The sequence below is a fragment of the Schistocerca serialis genome, chromosome 6, assembly GCF_023864345.2.
Source record: "Schistocerca serialis cubense isolate TAMUIC-IGC-003099 chromosome 6, iqSchSeri2.2, whole genome shotgun sequence".
Lineage (NCBI taxonomy): Eukaryota > Metazoa > Arthropoda > Insecta > Orthoptera > Acrididae > Schistocerca > Schistocerca serialis.
The window spans coordinates 619,014,789-619,027,891 of record NC_064643.1 but is presented as its reverse complement, the minus strand read 5'-3'; the positions used below and the strand labels follow the sequence as shown (position 1 = coordinate 619,027,891).

Here is a 13,103-nt window from a genome sequence, read left to right as displayed (position 1 = left end):
TTCGGGCAAATGCCGGGATGGTTCCTTTGAAAGGGCACGGCCGATTTCCTTGCCCATCCTTCCCTAACCCGAGCTTGTGCTCCGTCTCTAAAGACCTCGTTGTCGACGGGACGTTAAACAACGCTAACCTAAACCTAACCTAAAACCTGAACATGTAAAAACTGAAAAGCTGTAATGGAACTGGATTCCCCCATATAAGAATTATCTGCGCAATGCATATGTGGGTGCAATCCGTATAACATACAATGCTATGTGATAATATTGAAAAGCAAAAGGGTAAAATACATGTCGGTGACTATAAGATACAAGTACATGAGTTCAGCATTTAGTGAGAGGCGACTTGATTCTCAATGAAACAAATGTATCTGGTCAAAGGATGCACTGCTCATTGACTTACTTTGTGACGTTGAAAATTATAGTTAATCGAAAGTTTAATAGAGTTACTAAAGAAAAATCACTGGGAGGGAAAGCAGAGGAGAATTGCCTACGACCCTTAGACAAATAGCCCGTCAGCATGTTTTTAATTCGACATTTGGCGATATGCTGTCTATAGAGACCGTCTAATTTTATTCCTGGCCTACAAGCGATGTCAGCGCAGTAACTGGGGTGGCAGGCGGAACTAACACCTGTAAACCACAGAAACGCTTTCGATCAGTCAGTTGTGAGCAGCTAGAGTTAAGAAGTGTCATGCGATTGCCACACAGGGAAAGACAGTAGTGTCATCGTTACCGCATCACAAATCGCAATAGATTAACTTTTTTAAATGAAGTGTTCAAGACATTCACGAGAATTATGAAATGTATTCGCAAATTGCGAATACGATTATACAACAGTTACCGAAAAACTTATCACGGGTGACGAAGCTTGTTATTATCAATACAAACCCATCACAAAACCATCAGAAAACGACAAAATGCAAAACTCATATGAAGGGTCAATGCATTGACAAGACAAAGAAGATCTATCTGCTGGTTACATGAACGGTGTCTGGTTGGACGAGTACGAGAAGGGGGGGGGAAGCCTTAAAACCACCCTCTTAAAATTTGCTCATTTTCCATGAAAGGAGTCAGGAAATGTGTGTTTCTTTTTTTTTCTAAGGGGTTACGTAGAAGTCAAACAGACTGAGAGTCTGTAACATATCACTTTATTACGAGACATATTTTCCGCGAATTCCACATCTTTGAATATGGTTCAGAGACGCTTGCAGACATAGTTCATACATCGCTGTATTAAATTTCGTTCTGCGCGCTGAATATTAGAAAAAATAAGAAGCACAACGGCCATTTTAAGAACCTTACTTCTGCGATGGATTTTGCATAGACCTAACTTCAGTATTGGAGATTACTGGATCGATGAGATAAAACAGATCTTAAAAAATATTTCATGGCAAAAGTTTAATTTAATTTAATGATCGTAGCAGTACGGAATGCCAACGGCCTTGCTGCAGTGGTAACACCAGTTCCCGTCAAATCACCGAAGTTAAGTGCTGTCAGGCTGGGCTAGCACTTGGATGGGTGACCATCCGGTCTGCCGAGCGCTGTTGGCCAGCGGGGTGCACTCAGCCCTTGTGAGGCAAACTGAGGAGCTACTTGACTGCAAAGTAGCGGCTCCGGTCCCGGAAACTGACGTACAGCCGGGAGAGCGGTGTGCCGACCACACATGCCCCTCCGTATCCGCATCCAGTGACGCCTATGGGCTGAGGGTGACACGGCGGCCGATCGGTAGCGTTGGGCCTTCATGACCAGTTCGGGAGGAGTTTAGCTTAGTTTTTAGCAGTGCAGAACGCATTCTAAGATAATTTAAGTTTCCAGTGAACAAAGCGCATAGATAATTGCTGATAACTTTATGTGTGAATTATTTACATATCCTGAATACTTAAGTTTTTGAGAAAGAAAAATGATTATAACCTAAGAAAGATAAATTAGGCTAACTTAAAATATCAATTGCAATATTTCGTAATCTTATATTGGAGGCTAGACTTTCAGACTTGATATTGAGAGTATTTTATTTTGATGTTCGATGAACGTAATCCACGTGCCAATTTTAAAGACACAGGTTATTCGTTGTAAAGCCTACAATAAATACAGGTTTTATGCAATGTCAAACGCCACCAGATAAGATGGGCGTTGTTAATCGTACTCAGTATTAGCACTCGAAACTAAAGTACCGCTACCGCTGCTCTCCACCAAAGGAAGACACCTGTCGTTTCATATCATTGCTTCCTGACGAGTATTTTGCTTTCGTTACAACCTAACGATTCAGGGGATAAGCTCATCAAATAGCTCACCAACAGAACTGAAGAAGCAAGACAGTTATGACAAATATAGACTTTGGACGTCCAGGACAAGCGCCGTGAACGTTATAAACTACACACCGACCTATAAGCTACAACTCAGACGACCCACTTTGTATTTTTACAGCTTTTAAAATGGGCAGGATGTCAGAAAAAAGTATTAAAACGCTGCTTTTACCCGTACCGAATCCCTCATCTCTTGTCAGACAGCCGGCTGGAGTGGCCGTGTGGTTCTAGGCGGCGCAGTCTGGAACCGAGCGACCGCTACGGTCGCAGGTTCGAATCCTGCCTCGGGCATGGATGTGTGTGATGTCCTTAGGTTGGTTAGGTTTAATTAATTCTAAGTTCTAGGCGACTGATGACCTCAGAATTTAAGTCGCATAGTGCTCAGAGCCATTTGAACCAAGCCATTTGATAGACATCAGTAATGGGAGTCAAGTACGGTGATCCTACATCGAGGACAGAAAAGAGGAGAAAAGTCCACGTGCTCCCGATGAAACTCTATGTTATAATCCTGAGACGCAGGTCAGTGACAGGGACTTCTGCTGACAGTAACAGCAAGATCTGCCAGACGAACAAGGTACCTCGAGAGGACATGGGCACACCGCCAGATCCACTAGCGCCGCCATATTAAAAACCGGTGATAAGATCCCGATCCAGGGAGCTCTGAAAAGCAGGTCGCTAGTTAGCGAGTAGAGCAGCTGGGGCATATACCAGGCGTCGTACTCCATGACGGAGTGACTATAATCGGAGTCTCACGACGAGCTTCACGCTGCTCGAGTCTTGCGTGCTATAAACATTAATGATTTAACATTTCTCGTATCTGGAAGCTTATTTGCTTACCGAATAACTTAATGTGTTGCAACGTGTAATCAAAATGACCCTCTGCGAAGAGTGGTAGTTCAGTTCTGAGCGACTTTTGTGAGTGCTCAATAACCGTTCAAATGACTCTGACAAGGGAACCTCCCCATCGCACCCCCCTCAGATTTAGTTATAAGTTGGCACAGTGGATAGGCCTTGAAAAACTGAACACAGATCAATCGAGAAAACAAGAAGAAGTTGTGTGGAACTATGAAATAATAAGCAAAATATACAAACCGAGTAGTCCATGTGCAAGATGAGCAACACAAAGGATAGATTCTACGCAGGAGCGCCGTGGTCCCGTGGTTAGCGTGAGCAGCTGCGGAACGAGAGGTCCTAGGTTCAAGTCCCCCTTCGAGCGAAAAGTTTAATTTTTTATTTTCAGACCATTATCAAAGTTCAGACACTCACATATAATCAACTTCGCTCTCCAAAATTCCAGGACATGTTCAGATTTGCTTGGACATAGGCAGGATTTGACGGTCTACACACGGAAAAATTTGAAACATATGTTTTGACAGAGCATAGGGGAAAGTGAGCGACTGCGAAACTGTTGGATTCATTTTTTGCAGTTTATGTGACAAACTCTTATGGTTTCATCACTTTCTTGGGAGTAATTATCACATCCACAAGAAAACCTAAATCGGGCAACGTAGAAGAATGTTTTTACCCATTCGCCAAGTGTACAAGTTAGGTGGGTCGACAACATATTCCTGTCATACAACGCACATGCCGTCACCAGTGTCGTATAGAATATATCAGACGTGTTTTCCTGTGGAGGAATCGGTTGACCTATGACCTTGCGATCAAATGTTTTCGGTTCCCATTGGAGAGGCACGTCCTTTCGTCTACTAATCGCACGGTTTTGCGGTGCGGTCGCAAAACACAGACACTAAACTTATTACAGTGAACAGAGACGTCAGTGACGAATGGACAGACCATAACTTTGCCAAAATAAAGAAAAACTTTTTGCTGGAGGGAAGACTTGAACTAAGGACCTCTCGTTCCGCAGTTGCTCACGCAAACCACGGGACCACGGCGCTCCTGAGCTGAGATTAACCTTGATGTTGCCTATCTTCGCATGGACTTCTCAGTTTGTATATTTTGCTTGTTTTTTCATAGTTCCACACAACTTCTTCCTCTTTTCTCGATTGATCTGTGTTCATTTTTTCAAGGCCTATCCACTGTGCCAACTTCTAACTAAATCTGAGGGGGGTGCGATGGGGAGGTTCCCTTGTGAGCACCTTGGGACTTAACATCTGAGGTCATCAGTCCCCTAGACTTAGAACTACTTAGACCTAACGAACCTAGGGCCATCACACACATCCATGCCCAAGGTCAATAACCATGTTTTCAATGTAAAGCGTTAGTTCTTGTTGAGTACTATGGTAACTGGTGCTCGATTACAGATTCTACGACACTGCGTTTTTCAACAAAGTATACTTTTAACAGGTTACATTCCTTTAAATCTGGACATTGCCGGAGTCTACAGTAGGTTTATGCATCAATATACACAATCAAAGAGTAAATTACCTATGGAGTCTTATGCTTGTGACTGAAATAATACGATAAATTACCATAGAACCATGCAAGTGTACAGGTCACCATATTAAATGCAGATGGTGATTGGAAGTCTCTGTCACCCATGTATTATCTGACGAAGACGGTAAAAATTAGTACGTCAGCTAGTGGAGTCGCAACATCATTTAGTGAAAGATGTTCCTCGACACTATGTCATAGAAAATGATGAAGTCACAATTTCCGTAGGCTTCAGTAAAATGCAAAATAGTCAGATGCACTCCAATAAAAAAATGAAAATGACATGTGTCTAATAGAGACTTATATTTATCGAACTAGCTACCGATCTTCACACGAGTGGCACTAAGTATCTATGACTGGATTACTTGTCTGGAGTACCAGTAATAAATAATGTAGGTACTCAAATTTTCCTCGTGAACCAGTCCACCTGTTAGCGAGAACTGTATCAGAAACCATACAGAGTTACTTGAGGTTATCGTTCACATACAAACAGGAAAACGCGACAGGGGATTTTAATTTATAGTGTGTATAGAAGATATGTAGAGGTGTATAGATCTGGTTAAGCTTGGCTGCTCTCTCGAGTTGCGGCGTCTGTTTAGTTTACTACTTCTACCGCCGGATACCGCTTCTTTTGCAGCTGACATGCTCCCAGCTCTCATCATTACCTCGACATGTCACTCCAAATGTCAATTAAATGTGCAATGGCCACATATATTACACACTCATAATTATTAAAACTATAAATTATATATATAAAGCTTCCTCACCAGTCAGTCTATCTGTTAGTGAAAACCGCATCAAAGTCCCTACGGTAACCGCTGAGATTAGCCTTCCCACACAGAGAGAAAAATTCGCCAGGGCACTTTACATGATATACACATAAATGTACATAATTAGCAACAATCTGGAGCATGAAGTCCAAACGCAAACACCTCACAGATGACATAAGACAATCTGAAAATTAAGGAACGTGCCGATCGTTTAATTAAAGTGCAAATCAATAACATACTCTACAATACATATCGAGCAAGTAATCGACTATATACTGTTGTAGTAACAGTGGACGATTTTTACGAGTTCATGAAGTAGACTGAGCTTTCAGGGGGGCCGGGATCCTTTGGTTGTAGGGCAAGTGCCGAAAATGATAATCTCGACTCAAATATTTTCAGTTGGGAACTCCTTTGCTGTTCACCCAACTCACTGGGATCTTAAAAATAAAGAACATGAGCTCTGCCATGATTAAAAGGTTACCGATGACACTTTAATTCTGTCAGAGACGATGTGGGACTTAGATCAATTCAGCAGGATGGGGTGGGTCTTGGAAAGAAGTTATAGCAGTAAAATCAACAAAAGTAAAACGAGGTAATGTAGTATAGCTGAATTACAGCACATGATACTCATAGACTTTGAGGCACTGAAAGTAGTAGATGCGGTTTACCATTTTCACAAGCAGAAAGAAAACTTTGGTGACGTGGATGATAAATCTCGGTATAACGAAATATTTACGGACATATTTGGAGTGTAAGCTTCTACGAAAGAGAGAATAGATGGTGCTGCAGAAGAATGCTGAAGATAAGCTGGATAGAGTGGCCAGTCAATGAACAGATGCTGGATCGAATCGTGGGGAAAACAAATTTATTGTACAACGCGACTAAAAAAGGGGATTAGTTGACAGGACACATCCAGAATCATCAAGAAATCGTCAGTTCGATATTAGAGGAAAGCGTGGAGAGGTGACAGAGGAGGATGTGGGGTTGAAGAGAGTGAATATTCCAAAATATTGACTACAGTAAGTAAATTCAAATGGACGTAAGCTGTAGTAATCATGCATAGATGATGAGGGTTGCACGGGATATCTAGCGTGGTGAGTTGCTCAATCGAGTCTTCGGAATAAGGAGCATAGCAACAATAACTACACTTCCGACGTTTATGTGAAAACTGTAACACGTTTAGATAACTTTAAACGGTTTATTTCACTGTGCTTGCAGCTACTGAACCGTCAAGAGAGCTCCTGCAAAAAGTGGTTATTAATGTAAAGGTGACGTATGGTGTGAATTCTTATCGTTATTTTAATACCCAGTTTGAAGATAATGGACTATTGAATGCCTTTTTTTGGCTGAACGCAGGAATGTGCCAGAACTGTCCATTGGAGAACTGGCGTGTAAGAGTTCTCTGAAGGATTTTAGCACTATGAATGTACACAGTGATCTTTTACTATCAGTATACACAAAATCTCTGAATTTTATAGCTCAGTAGTATCCCCGGTATAAATTGAGAAAGATTTTAACAAAAATGAACAAATACCTTTTACAAAATTTCACAGGAGCGGTATGTCTGCATTTATACTTAATTATATCCTTCTTAATGAACTGCGTCTGCTCTTCGCCCATTTCTTGCATCTTGCGACCTCGTCCATCTCGATTGTCCTTAGGTAGTATATCCTCAAGCATATACCTTTTGGCAGTAACCCTTAGTCTGTCTCCGGACACACCTGGAAGAATACCTATGAAGTAACTGTAGCTTAAATTAAAGTTTCTCTGAGTCATTTAAGTCTCTAATGTATTTACGATAACGTTGGAAGCTGAAGAAGTGAATTAAAATTTGTGCTGCTGCCGGGACTCAGGAAAAACTTAATTTAAGATCTATACGATCACATGTAGTACAGCACTTCCCCATTACGTCCAATGCTGGGGTGCAATTCCAACGTCGGAGAGCCCTGCTGATAGTGATTATATAAGGGGAGATGTGAATTGGAGTTTGTTTGGGGGAGGGTATTTGACTTAGGGAGTTCGTGCAGCTCTGTTGGCCGTAATGTTGTGGTGGTGTAATGGTCAGCACATCTGCCTGACAAGCACTAAGACCCGGCTTCAAGTCCAGCCCGCAGCACAAATTTTAATTCACTTCTTCAGCTTCCAGCGTTATCGTATAATCGTAGCTTGTTCAGATAGTTATATTCATTCTACAGATTTTTGCTTAGGTTACATAGATGAGAGACAGACTAATGAACAACGAATGCTCGGCACAGCGGGGCCATGAAATGGATCCATTCAAAAGTACTCCCTACACGCATTAAGACGTTTATCCTAGTGGGGGACGAGACGACCAATCGCTACTTCGTAAAACGCTGTGGGCCGCTGACGTAACCAGAAACGCATGACTCGTCAGACTGAAACCGACGTCCACGCATGTTTTTCTTCCGGTCACCAAAGACGTGAAAATCACACAGTGAAAGACTCAGGCAGTGCGGGGGGTATTGTAGCGTTTCCCAATCAAATTGTTGACTCGTTGCCTTTGTCCTGTTGGGAGTGCTGGAGCGGACGTTATCGTGTAATAGGATGATTCTATCCGACAGCCTGAGAGCAAAGGGGGAATCCAACAATGGAAACACCCCACATCTCCCCAGCCAAAGAAATCCAAAGCTGTTGGCACAAATCCGGCAAGGTCATGGTGACCTCCTTCGACTGCAGGGGCTCTCTGCTTGTCGAGTTCATCGAGCCTGGAAGCACAATCACTGCGCAGCACTAAGAACACACTTTTCAGACACTGCGACACGTTAATAAGTCAAAACAACCAGGAATTCTTTGGGCGGAATCCTCCTTTTGCACGACAACGCCAGTCCCCACACTGCCACTCGGACGAAAGCTACACTTCAGCGATTTCGTTGGGAAACCCTGCAACATTCACAGCACAGCCCGGATCGCACCATGTGATGCTCACATCTGTGGCAACTTGAAGAAAGACGTGCCCGAACGTCGGTTTCAGTCGTACGAGGAAGTGCAAGAGTAAGTGAGCTTGTAGATCCGTCAGCGGCCGACCGCGTTGTAACAAACAGGAACTGAACGCGTCGGCTCCCAGTGGGATAAATGTCTTAATTCTGTGGTGATTAGTTTTGAACAGAACCATTCCATGATTCGATTGTGGCCTGTGTTCGGTTTTGATTTGACTGTCCCTTATAAAATGAGACTTAACCTGTTGCTTGTCTGAATATTTAAGTACATATAGGAACCTCTCGTCCTCTTTCTTCGCTTACATGGTATTAGATTGACACAGATCTTTATTCGCTTTTATCGTGTTCTTCCCTCTGCGTCTTTTAGGGAAATTGACTCTCACATATCGTAGTAAGAAATTATCCTGTTCATCTTCTGCTTTATTCATACACTGGCTATCTCTAAAATGAATAAGATCATTGAAACCCAACCACTCTTCTTAGCATGTTTTTCCTTCGTTGTTTCCACATGGTTCAGTCTATATTCAGATATTCGTTTGTGGGTGGAATGGTGCACTTCTTACTCTTATGACACTGACGACTCCTGTGTTGTCTTCCACTTTCCTGTCCTGAAATTTTGCGGATATTCTGAATCTTCTAAGATGTTAATGATGTTCCAACTTATAGTGAAACAGTCGCCAAACATGAACAGAATTACCCGGGACAAAATGTATTGTTGTCCAACCATCGCTTGGCAGTTGTTTATCTTGTAGGATGTTGTTCCATTGCCCTCTAATGAACACATGTGAACGGAAACGCTATTAACTTTAACTTTTAAATTTTATATTCTAGGTTTCAACTGTGCTCTATGGGAGGAGGATTAGTCGAGTTTGTGGAATCTTCAAAAATGTAGTTTTGTGAAAATTTGCTTTATTCAGGCGCCCCGTAGAACGGAAATATTCAGTTTTGTCGTGCGTTCTGTTAGCCAGTGTATGAGGCTCATATTAAGGTACCAGAATCCGTTGAAAACCACATTGCGAAAAAAAGACATTTGTTTAGTTTTGTTAAAAATGTTCTGAACTTGAAGAGCAATCAGCGATGGTAACGGTGGGATAATACGAGGCCTGTTTTTTTAAGTAAGTACCGTTTTGAAATTTAAAAAAAGACGTGCTAGAATATCTCAATAATTTTATTTTTACGTGAAAGCCTGTACCTTAATCTACACACTGACGCCATTGCAGTCTGATTCTTCCTTGTTTACGTTGTGTACTGAGTGTTTGAGATGCCTCCGATAATCGTGAGTCCCGCCGACTGTGAAGTACGGGCTGTTACAAGGCCTAAAAGCGATCTATATTCATCTTGAGATCTGTGCAGTTTGCGGATAAAAGATTATGAGTGATGGAATGGTAAGAAAGTGGGTGAGAGCATTTAAAGATGGGTGCACAAATGTGCATGATGAACAACGGAGTGGGCGTCCTTCGGTCGTTAATGAAAGTTTGGTCCAGGAAGCGGACGATAAGATGAGAGAAAACAGACGCTTCACGATTTCCTCCTTGCGGGATGGTTTCCTAATGTTTCTCGTAATGTTTTGTATGGCATTGTGACCGAACACTTGAATTACCGAAAATTGTGCGCACGCTGGGTACCGGAAATTTTAACGGATGTGCACAAAACCAAACGTTTAGATAGTGCATTGACTTTTCTTGAGCGGTACCACAACGACGGTGATGATTTCTTAAGCCAAATTGTTACGGGCGATTAAACATGGGTAGCCTACGTCACACCAGAATCAAAGCAACAGTCCATGGAAGTTGAGCAAGGGCATCGTTTTGCTTCAAGACAATGCCCGTCCGTATGTGGCGAATCAGACCAAAGATCTCATCACATATTTTCGATGGGAAACTCTAGATCATCCTCCGTACAGCCACGATCTTGTGCTCAGTGACTACCATCTGTTCCTGCACTTGAAGAAACACCTGGGCGGTCAGCGTCTTCAAGACGATGACGAAGGCAAAACAGTGGTGATTCAGCGGTTAACAAGTCAGGCGGCGGACTTCTATGAGGAGGGTATTCAATAACTGGTACAACGTTGTGGCAAGTGCCTCAATATTGACGGAAATTATGTAGTAAAGTAAATTAAGGTACAGGCTTTCATGTAAAAATAAAATTGTTGTGATATCTTAGCATGCATTTTTTATAATTTCAATATATATATATATATATATATATATAACAGGATATGGAGTTACTTTGAATTATGATGTAAGTATATTTATGAATATGTTACCCATTACTAAATAACACAGTTCCAGATGGACAGAGGTATTTACACATTCCCTTTTCTGTAGTTTGTGTTAATGTATTACTCTTTCTTTTCACTTAATTTTTTTGTTACATTTTATTTCATTTCATTTTATATAGATTATAATGGCCTTCAGACGAGATAGATACCTCACTAACGGAGAAATAGAAGAAATAATAAACAGTGACGCATTTTACAATGCGGTGTCAAGATGATCAGGACCATATTGATATCACCGTATGTCCTCCTGAAGTAGACTGTATGACCGACGAAGAAGCCAGGGGCTATTGAGGGTTCAAATGGCTCTAAGCACTGTGGGACTTAACATCTGAGGTCATCAGTCCCCTAGACCTTAGAACTACTTAAACCTAACTAACCTAAGGACATCACACACATCCATGCCCAAAGCAGGATTCGAACCTGCGACCGTAGCAGTCTCGCGGTTCCGGACTGAAGCACCTAGAACCGCACGGCCACCGCGGCGGGCAGGGGCTATTGAATTACATTATGTTGCATCAGAGAATAACGAAGAAATTTTATGTAAAACTTCACTGCCAAGGACATCCGAAGTTTCCAGAAGTAAATCGAAGAAGAGACATGTTACTGATGAGAAAAGAAATTGGAAAAAGACACCTCTAGTTTATACAAAGCTGTCTCAAGCTAGTGAGCAACCGGTCGGTACGGCCGTGCGGTTCTAGGCGCTTCGGTCTGGAAGCGCGTGACCCCTACGATCGCAGGTTCGAATCCTACCTCGGGAATGGATGTGTGTGATGTCCTTAGGTTAGTTAAGTCTAAGTAGTTCTAAGTTCTAGGGGACTGATGACCACAGATGTTAAGTCCCATAGTGCTCAGAGCCAGCCAAACTAGTGAGCATGACATCAGCACAAAGAGAGAGGAATTGAAGGAACAACTTTCTTCCTTGACTCCGAAGGAGATGTTTGAAGAACTCATGAACGAAAACATATCCGAGTTCATAGTGACAGAAATTGTGAGATATGCAGTAAATATGAAGAATATCCAGGATTTTATCCTCACAGTTGAAGAAGTGAATGTTTTGTCGGATTTCTCCTTTCTGCTGGCTACCATAAGCTCCCTGCTGAGAAGCTGTACTGGTCTGAAGATGAAGATGTTGGCATACCAATTATAAAGAGCTATGTCAAGGAATAAATATCAGAAGTTGAAAACATTGCTTCATTTTCAAGATAATGTCTTAGCCAATGAAAACAAACACGATCGCGGATTCAAACTTAGACCTCTCATGAAAATGATAAATGAATCTTTTCGAAAATTTGGAATATTTGAGAAAAATTTGTCAATTGACGAAATGATAGTCAAATACTATGGACAAAGTGGGCTGAAACAGTTTATCCGAGGCAAGCCTATTAGATTTGACTGTAAGTTGTGGTCTCTTTGTGGAGTAAGTGGCTACTGTTTCAAATTTGATTTATGCTGTGGGAAGGATCCAGAAGAAACTGCAAGGGATGACCTACTATTGGGATCAAGAGTAGTCCTAAACATTCTGGACTGCATTGAAAAACCCGAAAATCATTGTGTGTACTTTGACAATTTCTTCACTAGTAGAGATCTTCTGATTCATCTGAGAAATTTGGGTTTTCGAGCAACTGGGACTGTCAGAGACAATCAAGTTGGTGACCATCCACTACTGAGCAGCGACGAACTGAAAAAAGACAGTTCGAGGAAACTACTATGACTACCAGTTCGACAGGAATGGTGAAGTCTTATTTGTTCGATGGCACGACAACAGATGCGTTACAATTGGTACAGATTTTGACAAAGTTGAACCTTTGGGAGCAGCTACGCGGTACAGTAGACAAGCAAGTAAGAAGATACATGCGCAACAACCTGCCGTTTTGAAGTCGTATAACGCGTACATGGGAGGTGTTGACTACCGTGACTGGTTAGTTGGGAAATATACGACGGTAATTAGAGGGAAAAATGTTACTGGATCCTATTTACACGTATGCTGGAAATGCCCCTCGTAAATGCCTGGCTCTTCTACAGACTAGTACATGGGAAAAATGCACTGGATTTACTGGATTTCAGACGTGATGTTACAGTTACATACCTGAAATTGGACACTGGAAGACCGAATATTGGACGTCCAATGGAATACGCATCAAGTCAGTTGAGAGTGATACCAGACATCAGGTTTGATGGAATTGGTCATATGAGTGACAAAAGAAGCACGCAAAGAAGATGTGTAAGAGCTAAATGCAATGGGAAACCAAAAACATATTGTGTTAAATGCCGTGTAACACTATGTGTGAAGTGTTTTGTACCATTTCACATGAAATAAATAGTTAAAACTTGAATACAATTTAGTATGCTATACGATACTGTTATATCGAAAATGGTTCAAATGGCTCTGAGCACTATGGGAC

The 13,103-nt window shown here is 41.8% G+C and overlaps 1 pseudogene; it reads left to right on the top strand.

Annotated features, from left to right (window-relative positions):
- Positions 1 to 1,428: 1,428 nt before the first annotated feature.
- On the top strand, positions 1,429 to 1,546 carry LOC126485710 (5S ribosomal RNA; annotated as a pseudogene).
- The last annotated feature ends 11,557 nt before the right edge of the window (positions 1,547 to 13,103 follow it).